The 19,326-nt window shown below is 44.3% G+C and overlaps 1 protein-coding gene across 1 annotated transcript in view; it reads left to right on the top strand.

Moving 5' to 3' along the window:
* Nucleotides 1–2,147: 2,147 nt before the first annotated feature.
* The window catches only part of SGK2 (serum/glucocorticoid regulated kinase 2), a 74,626-nt gene continuing 57,447 nt past the window's right edge, over nucleotides 2,148–19,326 (top strand). The window contains exon 1 of the mRNA XM_089673325.1: nucleotides 2,148–2,240. The gene's annotated coding sequence lies outside the window, so the exon portion shown is untranslated. The remainder of the gene's footprint in view (nucleotides 2,241–19,326) is intronic.

The raw sequence follows: 19,326 nt of genomic DNA, 5'->3' as shown, positions 1-19,326 counted from the left end.
ACGCACTGAATTCAGATCGCATGGTACTTTTGTACTTTTCGCACTGCATTTGTGACCTGCATTTGGGGTGTTATAGATGGCATATTCACACTAGGAACTGCATTGAAATCGTACAGGAAACACACAGCATTGCATGTAGTTCTTTGAAGTGCGATTTGAATTTTGAATGGGGTGAAATCGCATCAGACCAAAAGCAGTGTAACACATTGCAATAACATTGCGTATTACTTTTGTACCATGCGATCCAGTGCAGGTCAATGCACTGCATTCATGACCTGCATTTAGGGTTTCATTCACACTAGGAACTGCTCTGGAATCACGCAAGAACGCTGTGTGGTTCCTGTGCAATTCTGTGCAGTGCGATTTCACCACACCAAAAGTAGAGAATCCAGATCGCATGATACAAAGGGATCTGGTTGCATTGTGTTGCACTATTTTTCGTGTGGTGCAATTTCACCCCATTCATAATTAATGGGCTGAAATCGTATTGCATGGAACTGCCTGTGAATCGCACAGGAATGCAAAGTGCTTTACCGTGTGACTCCTGGGGTGACCCAGCCCTAAAGTTACATTTAATGGTACCCTAGGCAAAAATTTGCATTTTTATTGCGGGAGGTGCCCCATTACCAGGGTCATTTTTACATTTCTCCAGAGTTCTGCTTTAAATCCCAATACAGTTAGGTTACTATTATTCTTTCTTGAAGAATCAATGGTGTGTGCTGCAACTCAAGGGTTCCCAACCAAACTGCATTGCCCATTTTGAGTGGAGTAGACATTAACCGCTTTCCGTCCGCCCTATAGCAGAAATACTGCTACAGGGCGGCACGGGTGCGCAAAATCATGCAGATATCAAAATCACGTGAGCTGCGTGTGCCCTACCTGTGCCGCTATTTGCAGTCTTGGCTGTCAATCACTGGGTCCCAGCAGGTGATTACTCACTGGCACCCGGTGATCACCGAGTATTACCAATGGGGGAGAGAACTGTATGTAAACAATACAGTTCTCTCCCCTGTCAGCTCCTGCACACTGCTTTGTATGGCTCTGTATAGCAGTGTGCTTACAGTTGAAAGCATACACAGCACACATAGTAAAACAACACACAGTTAACCCTTTGATTGCCCCACATGTTAACCCCTTCCTGCCCAGTGTTATTAGTACAGTGTCAGTGCTTTTTATTAGCACTGATCACTGCATTGGTGTCACAGGGGATGCCAGTGACACCAAGTCAGTTCCCCCAGTGTCATAATGCCTGCTGCAGTCCCACTATAAGTCGCTGATTGCTGCCATTACTAGTAAAAAAAAAATCCCAGTATATATATCGCCATTTGTAGATGCTGTAATTTTCACGTAAACCAATTAATTTACACGTATTTGGATTTTTTTAGCAAAGACATGTCGCAGAATACATTTTGCCCTAAATTTATGATGAAATTTGATTTTTTTTATTGGACTTGTTTAATAGCAAAAAGTCAAAAATATAGTTTTTTTCTCAAAATTGTCAGTCTTTTTTTGTTAATAGCACAAAAAATAAAAACGCACAGGTGATCAAAAAACACTGAACGAAAGCTCAATTCGTGGGAAAAAAAGGACGTAAATTTAATTTGGGTGCAATTGTCAGTTAACATAACGCAGAGCTGTAACACAAAAAATGGCCTGGTCAGGAAGGGGGGTAAATCCTCTGGAGGGCAAATGTTTAAAAAAACCCGTTTTTGTTAGGACAATAGTAAAAATTCCAAAACTGTAAGTGACACCACCTGGCTGATCCTTCTCCTCGCACGTCCCGTGCCATTCATCTGCGGAGCCCTCCGCCGGTTTCATCCGCCTGCCTGTATTTCTGGATTTTCACTACCTGTGGGTAGAGCTGCATATTTGCCTTATGTTGACCAGCCAGTTTCTCTTCCTCCTGCGCCTGTCATGGAATGCCTGAGCGACTCTTCAAGTGTCACAGTGAGAAGAACTTGTTCTGCACACTCATAATTCCCCGTAAAAAATGCCCAAACACAGAGGGGGGGTTTACTCATTAACTTGCCCAACTTCAGCCGCTCCTTGAGAGAAATAGATTTGACCTTCACACTCGTCCCCCAGCCTTTTTTTTTTCCAGCCTCCTCCTCTGCCTCCTCCCCTGCCCACATTCTCCCCACCTCTCCCAGCTCAAAAACAAGTCTGCTTATTAGCCACAGGTAATTCAGAATCCGAGACTTTGGGGACAGCGGGACGCCCACCGCCATCCAACGTCCCAGGTAAGGTCATTCATGCTAAACAGACATTGTGCTCTAGAGGAGGAAGAGTTAAAAAAGTGCTGCAGCTGGATGACGAGCTGAAGGTCGTAAGGTACGTGCAATGATTACGGTGCTAATTATTATATACTAAACACGCTCATTCATAGCGACTTATTACATGTGGGTGTACTGATGTCCAATAAAAAGCTCAACAGTGATCAGCTGCAATGGGTCACTGATATCTGAAGATATTGCAGACGTGATATCATGGTGTACTACCATCGCTGGTTCAATGTTGATCAGCTGCAATGGGTCACTGATATCTGAAGATATTGCAGACGTGCTGTCATGGTGTACTACCATCGCTGGTTCAATGTTGATCAGCTGCAATGGGTCACTGATATCTGAAGATATTGCAGACGTGCTGTCATGGTGTACTACCATCGCTGGTTCAATGGTGATCAGCTGCAATGGGTCACTGATATCTGAAGATATTGCAGACGTGCTGTCATGGTGTACTACCATCGCTGGTTCAATGGTGATCAGCTGCAATGGGTCACTGATATCGGAAGATATTGCAGACGTGCTGTCATGGTGCATTACCATCGCTGGTTCAGTGTTGATCGGCTGCAATGGGTCACTGATATCTGAAGATATTGCAGGCGTGCTGTCATGGTGCACTACCATCGCTGGTTCAATGTTGATCGGCTACAATGGGTCACTGATATCTGAAGATATTGCAGACGTGCTGTCATGGTGCACTACCATTGCTGGTTCAATGTTGATCGGCTGCAATGGGTCACTGATATCTGAAGATATTGCAGACGTGCTGTCATGGTGCACTACCATCGCTGGTTCAATGGTGATCGGCTGCAATGGGTCACTGATATCTAAAGATATTGCAAACGTGCTGTTATGGTGCACTACCATCGCTGGTTCAATTGTGATCAGCTGCAATGGGTCACTGATATCTGACGATATTGCAAACGTGCTGTTATGGTGTACTACCATCGCTGGTTCAATGGTGATCAGCTGCAATGGGTCACTGATATCTGAAGATATTGCAGACGTGCTGTCATGGTGTACTACCATTGCTGTTTCAATGGTGATCAGCTGCAATGGGTCACTGATATCTGAAGATATTGCAGACGTGCTGTCATGGTGTACTACCATCGCTGGTTCAATGTTGATCAGCTGCAATAGGTCACTGATATCTGAAGATATTGCAGACGTTCTGTCATGGTGTACTACCATCACAGAACCAGTACCAGCATTAAAGCGTTACTAAACCCTGGACCCTGCATTCACTATATCTGCCCTCCCACAGTACACGGAATAAACCGCAAAATGTGCCAAAAACGCACTACATGCTTTTCTGCAGCATCTCCATTGAAGTCTAAAGAACCAAAAACGCACTGCAGAAACTGATCAAATGAAAACTGCACAGGTGTGAACCTAGCCATACACTGGGTAAAAAACTGTCAGCCAAAAAATATCTGCATCCAATCAGAAGCAGGAACTAATCGGGTAATCAGACAGCCATGGGTGCCTGCTGTCAGAATACAATAGCCGTCAGGGACGCGTCAAATACACACTACATGTTTTTCTGCAGCATCTCCATTGAAGTCTATAGAACCAAAAATACAACGGTTTGCATTTAAAAACAGTCCCTGAACCTGGGTTCACAGTGATGCAGTGCAGAATTTGCAGCGTTTTCAGTGCGAATTCCGCACCACATCACAATCGCACCCCATTCATGCGAACCACTGCGGGTGTGTATGTAAAGTTAACAGCACACCGAAATCGGTGCACAAAATGCGGTGCGAAGTGCAGAATCAGATCACACGGGTGTGAATACCAACGCAATCCAATTCTGGTGCAGATAGAAAGAAAGGGTCCTTCACCTTTTTGGTGCGAATTTGGTGCGAGTTGATTCATACAAAATGTACGGCTCAAATCGCACCGCACACAATTTGCATGTGATTTGCACAGGAATGCAGTGTGGTCCCTGTGTGAATCACAAGCGGTGTGCCGCACTGCACAAGTGTGAACCCGGGCTAACTCTTTCCAAAAAACGCACTGGGTGAAAACGCGGAGCTGTGAACCTGTCCCATAGAAAATCATAGTACATGGACTGCTGTGCGTTTCTGCGCATAGGTGTGAACCTAGACTTAGGCTAGCCATAAACGCATAGATTGCTCTATATGAGAAAATCTATCCACACTAGACAGCATAGATCAGTGATGGCGAACCTATGGCACGCAGAGCCATCTCAGTGGGCACGCCAGGAAGAAGAGGAAGATGAGCGCACACGGACCACGCACACTGACCGGCCATCCAGATCTTGTCCACACTGGACCCCCATCAAACTACATCTCCCACATGTCTCTGGGGCCAGGGTGGGTGTGGACGAGAGGAAACGGCTCCTATGCGGATCTGGCACCCGGGGTAGCCGGGGATGGGCGTGGAAGAGAGGAAGAGGCTCCCACACTGCTCCAGGGGCGATGTGTTCAGCGTGGATGGGAATGAGCTGCTGGGTTGGAAGCCACACCGACACTGCCAGAGGTGAGATTAACTGCTTGCAGTGTCATCCATCAGTGCCCAGAAGTGTCGCCTGTCAGTGCTGCCCAGCAGTGCCACCTGTCAGTGCCCAGCAGTGTCGCCCATCAGTGCTGCCCATCAGTGCCACCCATCAATGATGCCCAGCAGTGCCGCCGATCAGTGCCGTCTGTCAGTGCCTCCAGTTGGTGCTATCAGTCAGTGCTGCTTATCAGTGCCCATCATTGCTGCATATCAGTGCATCATCAGTGCCTCCTCATCAATGCCCATCAGTGCTGCCTATTAGTGCAGCCTCACCAACGCACATCAAAGAAGAAATATTACCTGTTTGCAAAATTTTATAATAGAAGAAAACCTTTTATGTTTTTAATTTTTTGCTCTTTTTTCATTTATAGTGCAAAAAATAAAACACCCAGTGGTGATTAAATACCACCAAAAAAAGCTCTATTTGTGTGAAAAAATGAGTGTTGCATGACCGCACAATTGTCATTGTCAAGTGCAACAGCACTGAAAGCTGAAAATTGGCCTGGGCAGGAAGGGGGTAGAAGTGCCCGGTAGGCAAGTGGTTAATTGCAGTGTTGGCACTTTGAAATAAAAAAGTTGGTTTTGTGTTGCAGTTTTGGGCACTCGGGCTCAAAAAGGTTCGCCATCACTGGCATAGATGGAGGAGTCTCCAATGTCAGTTACTGTATTCAGACAGCTGCAACACCCAAGGCTGCCTGAATACCCAAAAAGTGACTGAAATGGGAAGGATGCAGCCACTGTTCCACCAATCATTTTCCATCCGGCTCAGTTCATTTTTAATACATTTTTGTTAAGCAGGGACCAGGGGCGGACTGACCATTTGGAAACTCGGGCACTGCCCGAGGGCCCGGGGTCAGTAGGGGGCCCCATGAGATGCCCCTGGTACCTTTTTCATAGGCTTTTTTGAGTTTGGGCAAGGACACAGGGGCCCCATGATCCCCTATTGCCCGGGGGCCCCATGAGTTGTCAGTCCGCCCCTGGCTAGGAGGTGCCAACAGGGGCACGCAAGGCTCGAATTTCCACCAATTCAGCAGGATTCGGCTCAAAATCAAGCCATGAAAGGCAGCCCTTAGGTTGCAGTTTATTCCTTCTGATATAACACGGATCAGGCAGCGCTGCGTTTTACTATCAATGCAACTAAGAGATTTCTGATTGCAAAAAAAACTCTGCAAGACGATTGACATTTTTTTCCAACATTCTGTAGCAGGGGCGGACTGACAACTCATGGGGCCCCGGGCAATAGGGGATCATGGGGCCCCTGTGTCCTTGCCCAAACAAAAAAAAGCCTATGAAAAAGGTACCAGGGGCATCTCATGGGGCCCCCTACTGACCCCGGGCCCTCGGGCAGTGCCCGAGTTTCCAAATGGTCAGTCCGCCCCTGTTCTGTAGAATTTCTGCTATTTCAGAATCAGAAACCACGCTAATAAATTTTGTAAAAGCAAACATTTATTATATCGCAGCTTACCAATTCTTAGATGTCATGGCTGCATTAGTCTTCTTTCTTAGGCTTCCTTTCTTTTATTTTCACCTTTAGATCTGGCCAGTAAGTCTGTTGAGATGCCCCTGGTACCTTTTTCATAGGCTTTTTTGAGTTTGGGCGAGGACACAGGGGCCCCATGATCCCCTATTGCCCGGGGGCCCCATGAGTTGTCAGTCCACCCCTGCTACAGAATGTTGGAAAAAAATGTTTTTCAACAGAACAAGCTGGCCAGCATATTGTATCCATTACAGACATGAGACAAACCATTTACCACAAACAGGGGTGCTTGCAATGATCAGCTGTTATTTATTTATGTCAAACCTTTATCCAAAAAAGAAGAAAAAATGTTTGCTTTAATTCCTATGAAGAGTAAGCTGGAGTCTGGCATCCGTTTGTTAGTGTATCTAAATCTGCTAGTCCATCTAATACTCCCTCCCCCCAGACTGACAATGCCTCTGTCCCAAGGTGTCTCTGTGCTCCTTCATCCAGAGTAGGGGCAGTCTAAGTCTAGGTTCACACCTATGTGTTTTCCACTGCAATTTTCAGAAACGCACAGCAGTCCATTTAACACGATTTCCTATGGGACAGGTTCACATCTCCGTGTTTTCACCCGGTGCGTTTTTTGGAAAGGGTCAAGGACTTTTTTAAACGTGAAACATTGTGTTTTTGGTTCTATACACTTCAATGGAGATGCAGAAAAGCATGCAGTGCGTTTTCTACGCGTTTTTACATGTTTTTGATGTGTTTTGCATTTCAGTCTGCCTAGCAACAAGAAAAAAATTAAAAGCAAAACACATGAAAAACGTGGCACAAACGCATGTGCAAAAATGCAAAACGCACTGCAGAAACAGATCAAATGCAAACTGCATAGGTGTGAACCTAGCCTTAAACAGGAGGTGTTACTGACCGGATCATGAAGTGAAAACAGAGGGGAACATAGCCTAAAAAAAGAAAACAAATGCAGCCACTACATCTGATTGGTAAGCTGAAGTATATTACATTTTTGGTTTTGGGTTCCTTCTGTACTTGTCTCAATTAGGAGCACTAAGTGTCATTTCTGTCTGTTGCCTAGTTCCTCACTTCTGATAAGTTTTCCTGACACCAAGAGAAAAATGGTGACAGGGGAGGGACCTTCAGGGCACAGCCTGTGATTGACAGCCTCAACTCTGTTCCTGTGTACTGTGTGAAGGAGGTGTGTCTCTTCCCTCCAATCAGCTCTCACTGAGCTCTTCAGTGTGGGATTTCAGCTCTCCGCTTCTTGTTTTTCGGAAAGCTCATACAAGCCTTATAAATTCTGCACTTTGGCTTTAGACAAACGAAGACTTCAGATAAACAGGTACAACTTATGTAGGAGGATTTGTTTCATTGCTGTGTATCCCCTGAGGCCAGTCACTTCACTGGGTATATGGAAGGGTTTACAACCACTTTAACAGTACAGTAAAATGAAGCAGACAGTTGACAGTTAAAAAGAGATAAAATCTGCTGGTAAAAGTTATTTAGGTACGTGGAAATACTTTACAGTTTCTATAAAGAATCTTTGAAGATGGCCAGATATCACTTTCTGAGGCTAGGTTCACACCAATGCAGGTTGCGTTTTGCATTTTTGCACCTGCGGTTTTGATGCGTTTTGTGCTTTTTGTTTTTCCTTATAGCTCGGCAGTTTTAAAATGCAAATCGCATAAAAACAAAATTCAAAAATGTACTACATGCCTTTCTGTAGCATTTCCATTGAAGTCTATAGAACCAAAATTGCAGCTTTTTGTGTTAAAAAAAATCCCTGACCCTTTCCAAAAAGCACACCAGGTGAAAATGCGTAGATGTGAACCTGTCCCATTGGAAATCATGTTAAATGGACTGTACTGCGTTTCTGCAAAACGCTGCGGAAAACGCTTAGGTGTGAACCGGGGGTAAGTGTTTATGTAGAAGATCATTTTCTAATTGTCACATTATGAACCCTATATACTCTTCTCACAAATAATTTGCTATTTCCAACAAGAGTCAGACATTACACGTCAGCATTTTATATACAGATTCTACCAAAGCAATTTGCAAACAGTTGCACCTGTTTCAAGAGACACCTTAGCTGCAGGCAACTGAACTCTGCTGCAAGGTGGGAAAACTATCAGTCCAGCTCAGGGGCGGACTGACAACTCATGGGGCCCCCGGGCAATAGGGGATCATGGGGCCCCTGTGTCCTTGCCCAAACTCAAAAAAGCCTATGAAAAAGGTACCAGGGGCATCTCATGGGGCCCCCTACTGACCCCGGGCCCTCGGGCAGTGTCCGAGTTTCCAAATGGTCAGTCCGCCCCTGGTCCAGCTCCACACCTATGGTGCCTGTGTTCACCAGGACAAATAGAGAGGATTCATTTTCCCAGAAGGGAGAGAAATAGAAACCTTACAGAGGTTCTAAACCCTCACCACTCTATACCAAACTTTTTAACTTTAGATATACATTAAAGTGGTTGTAAACCTCAGACATAAAATATGAACAAATCATATCCCTCTATAGTGTGTACTGGTCTCAGTCCAGAGCTCAAAGAGTTACTTTTTAGCAGCACAGTTGCTAAATGGGCAGCACAGTGGCTAAATGGTTAGCACTTCCGCCTGGCAGTACTAGGGTCGTTGGTTCAAATCCCAGCCACGGCACCTCCTGCCTGGAGTTTGCATGTTCTGCCTGCGTGAGTTTCCTCCGGGTACTCCGGTTTCCTCCTACACTCCAAAGACATGCTGGTAGGTTAATTGGCTCCTGTCTAAATTGGCCCTAGTATGTGTATGCATGAATGTGAGTTAGGGACCTTAGATTGTACACCCCTTGAGGGTTAGGGACTGATGTGAATGTACAATATATATGTAAAAGTGCTGCGTAAATGGACAGCGCTACATAAGTACCTGAAATAAATAAATACATTTCTGTCTGCTATCTGTTTCCTCTGCTATCTGCATGAGTTACTTCTGACAAGTTTTCCTGACAACGAGAGGTAAAAAAAGTTGACAGGGAAGGGAGCTCCAGCACACAGTCTGTCATTGACAGCCTCAGCTCTGTTCCTGTGTGTTGAGTGAAGGGGTGTGTGTCTCTTTCCTCCAATCAGCTCTCAGAGCTCTGCTCACTGAGCTCTGCAGTGTGTAACTTCAGCTTGCCACCCCTGCTTTCTGAAAGCTCAGACAAGCGAAATTAAGTTTGAAACTTGAATAAATGTAGAGGAGAGATGACTGCAGATAAACAGGTACAACCTTTGTAGGAGGATTTGTATAATCTCTAATGTATCACCTGAGGCCAGTCATTTCACTGGTATATGTAAGGGTTTACAACCACTTTAATAAGTATTGTGATTCATTGACGTGCTACAGTTGTCAGTTATGGGTACGATGACACCAAAAAATTATCAAGAACTTTTTTTTTTACAACGCTGGTTGACGACATAGGAAGTCTATACCATGCATTATAACACATAGGAGTAAATGGGTTCAAAAAGTTGGTGACGGGTTCTCTTGAAGTGATCAGAATGGGAGCCAAAAACAGATGAAGAGTAGAATATCAAATACGATTATGGGCCCCCCATATACAGCAGATTCAGCAAGAATCGGTCAAGTTTCAAGCTATGGGTGGCCCTGCAAACACAACCTGGCACGCCAAAAGTAGATTTCAAATATGAATGAGATGGATGGGATATGACCTGCAGATCGGCGATGGTCTAATCCAGGGGTGGGCAACTGTGGCCCTCCAGCTGTTGGTGAACTACAAGTCCCATCATGCCTCTGCCTTTGGGAGTCATGCTTGTAACTGTCAGTTCTGCAATGCATCATGGGACTTGTAGTTCTACAACAGCTGGAGGGCCACAGTTGCCCACCTCTGGTCTAATCAGATGAAGTCACTGGCAGTGGCAGGAGCCATGGCTGCCGGTATACAATGGAGACTCCTCCTCCCACATGTGTAGCGATAATCAAGCGATTTCCTCTCTATCCCTTTGCAGATGAAAAGACACTTGACACTTAACACTTAATACTTAAATACACATTGTATTTAAGTATGTCTACAACCTTAGATTGTACGGCCCTTGAGGGTTAGGGAATGATGTGAAAGGACAATATAAAAGTAAAGCGCTGCGTAAATTGACGGCGCTATATAAGTACCTGTAAAAAATAAATAATGAATAAGAATCTGGTAATGTTTGTGCCCCTTGGCCACAGGTGCGTTATGTCCAGACAGACAACACGCTGAAAATCACGATTATGTTTTGTTGACTCATCACGAGGCAAGACAGATACGGATATCTTTAAGAAACTAAAATAAAGGACTAATATCCTGCGCTCAGGATTGGTGAAAATGATATACAAATACTCGTGAGAAAAAATAAATGAGAAGTTGAATAAAATAAATAATATCAAATACATACAAATAAGTAAACGGTGGCTGCCGCTGCTACAATGGGTATTAACCCTCCAGATATATATAAACATGGGTAGGTAAGCGCTGTCTTATATATCCAAAATTAAAAACAAATTGTAACAAACAATACAGTGACACCATCAATAGTCCATAAGGTTTGTGCAGACTATACAGCCACTTAATAGTGCCCGCGCTTACAGTCTTAGCCCTTTGCAGCTATAACAGCTTCAGCTCTTCTGGGAAGGCTGTCCACAAGGTGTAGGAGGGTGTCTATGGGAATGTTTGACCATTCTTCCAGAAGAGCATTTGTGAGGTCAGGCACTGATGTCGGATGAGAAGGCCTGGCTCTCAGTCTCCACTCAAATTCATCCCAAAGGTGTTCTATGTTGTTGAGGTCAGGACTCTGTGCAGGCCAGGCAAGTTCCTCCACCCCAAACTCACTCATCCATGTTTTTATGGACCTTGCTTTGTGCACTGGTGCGCAGTCATGTTGGAACAGGAGGAGGCCATCCCCAAACTGTTCCCACAAAGTTGGGAGCATGAAATTGTCCAAAATGTCTTGGTATGCTGATGCATGAAGAGTTCCCTTCACTGGAACTAAGGGGCCAAGCCCAACACCTGAAAAACCACCCCACACCATAATCCCCCCTCCACCAAACTTTACACTTGGCACAATGCAGTCAGGCAAGTACCGTTCTCCTGGCAACTGCCAAACCCAAACATGTCCATTGAATTGCCTGACAGAGAAGGGTGATTCGTCACTCCAGAGAACACATCTCCGTTGCTCTAGAGTCCAGTGGTGGCGTGCTTTACACCACTGCATCCAATGCTTTGCATTGCACTTGGTGATGTAAGGCTTGGATGCAGCTGCTTGGCCATGGAAACCCATTCCATGAAGCTCTCTATGCACTGTTGTTGTGCTAATCTGAAGGCCACATGAAGTTTGCAGGTCTTTAGCTATTGACTTTGCAGACAGTTGGTGACTTCTGCGCACTGTGCGCTCCAGCATGCGCTGACCCTGCTCTGTCATTTTACCACTTCATGTCTGAGTTGCTGTTGTTCCCAGTTGCTGCCACTTTGTTATAATACCACTAACAGTTGACTGTGGAATATTTAGTAGCAAGGAAATCTCACAAATGGACTTACTGCACAGGTGACAACCTACCATGGTGCCACGCTTGAATTCACTGAGCTCCTGAGAGCGACCCATTCTTTCACAAATGTTTGTAGAAGTAGTCTGCATGCCTAGGGGCTTGATTTTATACACCTGTGGCCATGGAGAAAATTGGAACACCTGATTCCAATAATTTGGAGGTGGGGGGGGAATAATTGTGTCAATACTGTATAGTGTGTATGTGTATATATATATATATATATATATATATATACTAATTGCCACTGCTGCCAAGTTTACTTATTTTTAAGGGTACAGGCTCCGGGGCTGTCATTCTTTTGCTTGCTTCTCTTCTTGGTGAGTCAATGACCTGGAACGAATAGCAGGCAAAGTGCCTATTATATTTAAAGTCAAAATTTTTTTTTACTCAGTTGAGGAGTTAGGGGAATTAAAGTTGAAAATGTTTTACTCTTTTACAGCTTTAGTTACACAAGTTACCTTAATGTAATGTGTCCTATAATGTGCAGGCTGCTGAATTCTGTACAAATCTTCACTGCAGGGCTGCCCAGTCCTCTTCCTGTTGCTGAACTTCCGGTGCTGTGGGGGTTAACATTTTTGGGTGCCCAGGATCAGCTGCACTAAAGATGATCCTACAGGGATACAACCTCTCCTGCCTTCTCCTTCTCTAGAGAAAAGTTATTTCACTGATTAAATAGGAACCCTAATATATTTCAAAGCTTGTACCTTAAAAAACTTAAATTAGGCAAGAAAGAATATCACCAAAACTCTACACATTCTGCATATATTCCGGCTTACCTAACTGGAATGCCAATCATAAATGCAATCACCCTGAGATAATACATACCTTCTGTCTTGATATGGCAGTCTTACCTTGCCCATGGTCTTGACTTGGTCCCCCTAATTCTGTGAATGCGCACCCTAGGGTTCCTCCAGAGGTTGCTAGGGGTTCCTTGAGCAATGAGCAATTTCTGCCTCTCAGGTAAGTTCCCATTGACACCATTGATCTTTTTAGCTATCTGTTAGGAGGTAATTCTTCCCAAAGACCACAGCTGTCAGGAGCATTCTTCCCATTGACCATCACGCTAATGTATCATGAGTTATTATTATTATTATACAGGATTTATATAGCTCCAACAGTTTGCTCAGCGCTGTACATTATAATGGGAGACAGTACACGAGACAGTACAGTAACAATACAATTCAATACACGAGGAGTTTGAGGGCCTTGCTCCTTGGAGCTTACAATCTAGGAGGGAGGGATAGTGGTACGGGAGGAGATAGCTGTGGGGGATGGAGTGGTAGGAAGAGTGGAGGAGTTCAGTAATTAGCTGAGGGCGGGGTAGGCTTCCCTGAAGAGATAGGTTTTCAGAGTGCGCCTAAAGGCAATTAGAGTAGGTGATAGTCTGATGGATTGGGGTAGGGAGTTCCAGAGGATGGGGGAAGCCCTGGAGAAGTCCTGGAGACAAGCATGGGAGGAGGAGACCAGGGAACTAGAGAGCAGGAGGTCTTGTGAGGACAGGAGAGTACATTTTGGGTGGTATTTGAATACCAAATCGGTGATGTAGTTTGGGGCAGTATTATGAACTGCTTCATAAGTCAATGTTAGGGCTCGTTCACACTAGGCTGTTTTGCCAACGCTTGCCAAACGCCCCTATAGCGTTTGGCAAGCGTTGGTCCGGCGTTTGCGGAGCGTTTTTTAACGCTCGGCAAACGCTCCGCAAACGCCGCATGCGCGGTTTAGCGGCGGTTGCTAGGCGTTTGCCGAGCGTTAATAACGCCCCACAAACGCCTATAATGCAGTTTGAGTGGTGTTACCGCTCCGCAAACGCCCCGCAACCGCGTCGCAACCGCACCGCAAACGCCGGCCAGGCGTTTGCGGAGCGGCACCATAGACGAGAATAGGAGGCTTCAAAGCCTCCTGACTCGTCCAGAGGCGTCCATTTTGCCGCGACGCAACGCGACGCGACGCAAACGCTCCCGTTAGAACAGCACCATGTGCTGTAATGTGCAGAATTGGCAGAGGCGTTTGGGAAGCGGTAAAAACGCTTCCCAAACGCCTCTCTGCCGCCTGCACACAAGGCTAGTGTGAACGTAGCCTTAGCATTTTGAATTTTATCCGTTGGGCAATCGGGAACCAGTGGAGGGATTGGCAGAGAGGGGTGGCAGATATGGAGCGGTTAGTAAGGTGGATGAGTCTGGCTGCAGCGTTCAAGATAGACTGAAGCAGGGATAGCCTGCGGTGAGGTAAGCCCATGAGGAGGGAGTTACAGTAGTCGAGGCGTGATATAATAAGCGAGTGAATGAGTTGCTTAGTGGTGAGATGTTGCGGAGGTGAAGTCTACATGAGTTTGTCAGCGAATGGACCTGGGGCTGGAAGGACAGATTGCAGTCTAGGATGACACCTAGTATTCTGGCTTGAGGGGAGAGACTGATGGTGGTGTTGGTCTTGATGGAGAAGTCGGGGGGGAAACAAGGAGCTCAGTTCTGGAAAGATTTAGTTGTAGATATAGTCATTTTTAGCAGGGTTTCCCTGAGACCAGAAAGTTATTTCAAGGGTTCCTTTGCTTTGTGTTGAAAAGGTTGAGAAAGGCTACTTTAGCCTGTACTATACTTGGACGGAAACATCATTCCAAAAGGATGATTCCAGAAATTTTCAGATGACCAGTGAACTGTGCATGTGGTGCATTGTACTGTGGTACCCTTCATTTTGAATGGACAATGCACCAGAATGCACATGGAGTGTTGCAATCAGGGGCGGACTGACCATTTGGAAACTCGGGCACTGCCCGAGGGCTCGGGGTCAGTAGGGGGCCCCATGAGATGCCCCTGGTACCTTTTTCATAGGCTTTTTTGAGTTTGGGCAAGGACACAGGGGCCCCATGATCCCCTATTGCCCGGGGGCACCATGAGTTGTCAGTCCGCCCCTGGTTGCAATTCATTTTTTTTTTAAAAATGGGGTATGATTTTTGGGGTGATAGGGGGTAAGCTCTCAGATTTTCTAACATTACCGGGCTGCCTAAATGCAGTGCACCATTTTTCACAGCAATGCACACAAAGTGAACGTGTCCTTTTTGCCTTTCCCTAGACCTTAAGTACCCATTTTCTCTGAGATCTTGGCACTGGCCACAGTCAATCACTATAGATTTTTATGGGACCACCTCAACTATGACCGAGACAGCAACGACCATACACAACCCACCTGAATATTAGAACTGTATTTGGTTTTTCCCAGCAGAAGAGTCAGATGCCTGATTTATTAGGAGGAGACTACAAGGGAAATTGTGTCCTGAGATTTATCTTGATAATCGGTTTACAATGTTTCCAAAACAATCCCTTTTTTTATCGTTTTCAAAACACGAGGCGGCTTGATAAACTTGTTTCAGTCATCAGTTTTAGTACTTTTCTATTTTCAGATTAAAGAAAAAAATACAGTACCAATAAAGTTCTCTATACCTTTAGAAATAGAGGTTTCCAATTTAAAAGCCTCTTGAAGGGTTGCTTGCAGGGCTTTTTTTCAGCAGGAATGTGGGGAGAACGCAGTTCCTCCACCTCCAGTACTGAATGGGGTGATGGGAATTTTCTGGGGGGGAGGGGGGTGGCTGGGGACTATTTGCAACTGTAGAGGTTTATTATTGCTGGTGGGGGATCTATTTTTGCTGGGGGGATCTTATGTTGCTAGGGGGTCAATTGCTGATGTGAAAGATTTACTGTTGAGGGAGGGGTCTATTGTTGCTGGCTTCTGGAGGGTTTACTGATGTTGGCTGTTGTGAGATCTACTGTATTGTTACTGTTATTGTTGCTGGAAGATCTATTGTTGCTGACATGGATCTATTGTTGCTGGGTGGTCTATTGTTTCTCAGCGGATCTATTGTTGTATGGGGGGAGAAATTCTTGCTGGGGGGATCTTATATTGCTAGGGGGTCAATTGTTGATGTGAAGGATTTACTGTTGAGGGAGGGGTCTATTGTTGCTGGCTTCTGGAGGGTTTACTGTTGCTGGCTGTTGTGAGATCTACTGTATTGTTACTGGCGGGGGTTATTGTTGCTGGAAGATCTATTGTTGCTGATAAGGACCTATTGTTGTTGGGGGGAATCTATTGTTTCTCAGCATATCTATTGTTGCCTGGGGGTCCATTGTTGCTGGGGGATCTTACATTGCTAGGGGGTCAATTATTGATATGAAGGATTTACTGTTGAGGGAGGGGTTTATTGTTTCTGGCTTCTGAAGGATTTACTGATGCTGGCTGTTGTGAGATCTACTGTATTGTTACTGGCGGAGGTTATTGTTGCTGGAAGATCTATTGTTGCTGGCAGGGATCTTTTGTTGCTGGGGGAATCTACTGTTTATCAGAAGATCTATTGTTGCTTGGGGGTCCATTGTAGCTGGGGGGATCTTATGTTGCTTGGGGTCAACTGTTGCTTGGAGGAATTTATTGTTACTTGGGGGGATCTATTGTTGTTGGCTAAAGGGGATTGTGCTTAGAAGTGGATAGGGGTGACTTGGAAGGGGGAGTTCCTGCACCTATTCTCTGAGAAAAAAAGCCCTTCTTGTATGTAACCTATAATATGGCTGTTAAAATTGAATTATATAAAAGTCCATGTACGCTTGTTCTGTTCAAATGGGTCAAAAACAAATGTTATTAGGCTATAACCCATGCTGTGTGAATGTAAATAATTGATTTTAAATGGAAAATACTGCATTTGGCTACTAGATCTTTATAGACCTTTATGATTCAGCCTCATTATTTCCTTCCTTATTCCTGGTTATCTCTGATTTTACCTGATTTTTCCAGATTTGTAGATGGTCCAGGGGTACTTTTGCCTGCAGGATATTGGTGCAGCCAATTAAAAAAAATCTGTAGGGAAAAAAAAACACAAAAAATTCAAGTATTTTAAATGCTTACTTTCAAAAATGTTTTGGTTTGTTTATTTGCTTGCAATGTGCCTTTTAACTTTTTGTTTTGGGATTGTCTAATTATGGTCTGTGCTGGCCAAGCTCTTCTGTCCTCAATTCACTTGCCTGAAGAATATATTTTTCAAAATATATATTTTTTAAATATATTCTTCAGATTTGTTTAACATATAAAAAAGTCATTTTTACATATATTTGTAAATGCATTCCAAAAATGCAGATTTGTATTTTTAAAGACATACAGTATATTTGAAATGTATTTAAAAAAATATTTTTCATATATTTTGTAATAAAAATGCATATCAACATGCAGTATATATATATTTATTGAAATATATGTTGAAATATATTGAATATGGCCAAAACTGTAGTATTTCAAATATATGTCAATATATTTGGGAAGAATATTTTTAAAATATATTATAAATATATATTTCTTCCATATGGGTGCATCTGCATGTACAGTTGCAAGAAAAAGTATGTGAACCCCTTGGGATTACGCAGAGTTTTGCATGAATTGGGCATAAAATGGGCTCTGAACGTCATCTAAGTCACAACAATAGAAGAACACTGTCTGCTGAACATAATACTACACAAACATTAGATGTTGCCATGGTTTAATTGCACATAACATGTAAACATTCACAGTGCAGGGAGGAAAAAGTATGTGAGGCCCTAGCCTAATGACTTCTCTCAGAGCTAATTGGAGCCAGGAGTGAGCCAACCTTGACTCCAATCAGTGTGATGATATTGGATGTGTTGCTGACAGTTGTCCTGCCCTTAAAAAACACACACCTGTTTTGGGTTTACTGGTTTCAAGAAGCACTGTCTGATGTGAACCATGCCTCGCAGAAAAGAGCTCACAGAAGACCTACGATCAAGAATTGTTGACTTGCATGAAGCTGGAAAGGGTTACAAAAGTATCTCCAAAAGCCTTGATGTTCATGTGTCCACGGTAAGACAGACTGTCTACAAATGGAGAAAGTTTAGCACTGATGCTACTCTCCCTAGGCATGGTCGTCCTGTAAAAATGACAGCAAGAGCACAGCGCAGAATGCTGCATGAGGTAAAGAAGAACCCCAGAGTGTCAGATAAAGACCTACAGAAATCTCTGGCACATGCTAACATATTTGTTGACACATCTACAATAAGGAAAACATTAAACAAGAATGGAGTACATGGGAGGACACCACGGAGGAAGCCATTGCTGTCCAAAAAGAATATTTGAAGTTTGCAAAAGAGCACCTGGATGTTCCACAGCACTACTGGCAAAATATACTGTGGACAGATGAAACCAAGATTGAGTTGTTTGGGAAGAACACACAACACTATCTGTGGAGAAAAAAAGGCACAGCACACCAACATCAAAACCTCATCCCCACTGTAAAACATGGCGGCGGGAGCAACATGGTTTGGGGCGGCTTTGCTGCCTCAGGGCCTGGACGGATTGTTGTCATTGATGGGAAAAGGAATTCCAGAGTTTATCAAGACATTTTGCAGGAAAACGTACGACCATCTGTCTGCCAACTGAAGCTCCGCAGAGGATGGGTGTTGCAACAGGACAATGACCCAAAGCATACAAGTAATTCAACAAAACAATGGCTGCAACAGCACAGAATACGCCTTCTGGAGTGGCCCAGTCAGAGTCCTGACCTCAACCCAATTGAAATGCTGTGGCATGACCTTAAGAGAGCGATTCACACCAGACATCCCAAGAATATTGCTACACTGAAACAGTTTTGTGAAGAGAAGTGGTCCAAAATTACTCCAGATCATTGTGCAGGTCTGATCTGCAACTACAGGAAATGTTTGGTTGAGGTTATTGCTGCCAAAGGAGGGTCAACCAGTTATTAAGTCCAAAGGTTCACATACTTTTTCCTCCCTGCACTGTGAATGTTTACATGTTATGTGCAATTAAACCATGGAAACATCTAACGATTGTGTAGTATTATGTTCAGCAGACTGTGTTGTTCTATTGTTGTGACTTAGATGATGTTCCGAGCACATTTTATGCCCAATTCATGCAAAACTCCACGTAATCCCAAGGGGTTCACATACTTTTTCTCGCAACTGTATATGTATCATGTATGCCTGTGCTCTGTGTTTTGAAAAAATGGTCATTCAGTCCTTTCATTGTTGTGGTGCATTGGCAGCCCATTCATAATAAATGGGCTGCCTTGACACAACACACATGAAGGGCTGGTTCACACCATGCCTGCATCTGAATCGCACAGGAATGGAGCTGTGTGTTCCTGTGCGATTCACATGCAGTTCTGTGTGGTGTGATTTTGAATGCGCTGGAGTTCTGTGTGGTGTAATTTTGAATGCTCTGGAATTGAACTGCACCAAAAGTACTTTTTAAAATGCAAGTACCATGCAATCAGGTGTGAGCAAATGCACTACGTTTACGACCTGTGTTTGGGGTGTCATTAACTCTTTATTGACACCCGCTGCAGATTGCAAATGTAGTGTGTTTTGCATGCGGTTTGAATTGCAGAGGAACTTATGCAGGCCATAGATGGGGAGAACACCGGCCGATTTTTATTTAAAAAACAAAAAATCGGTCGTTCAAGCGGCCGACGTTACCAGGAATGGTAAAAAAAATCGGACG

This window comes from Staurois parvus, unplaced genomic scaffold (genome assembly GCF_062004578.1).
Source record: "Staurois parvus isolate SC_StPar_1 unplaced genomic scaffold, SC_StPar_1.0 ptg000137l, whole genome shotgun sequence".
Taxonomy (NCBI): Eukaryota; Metazoa; Chordata; class Amphibia; order Anura; family Ranidae; genus Staurois; species Staurois parvus.
This window is presented reverse-complemented; position numbering and strand designations above follow the sequence as displayed.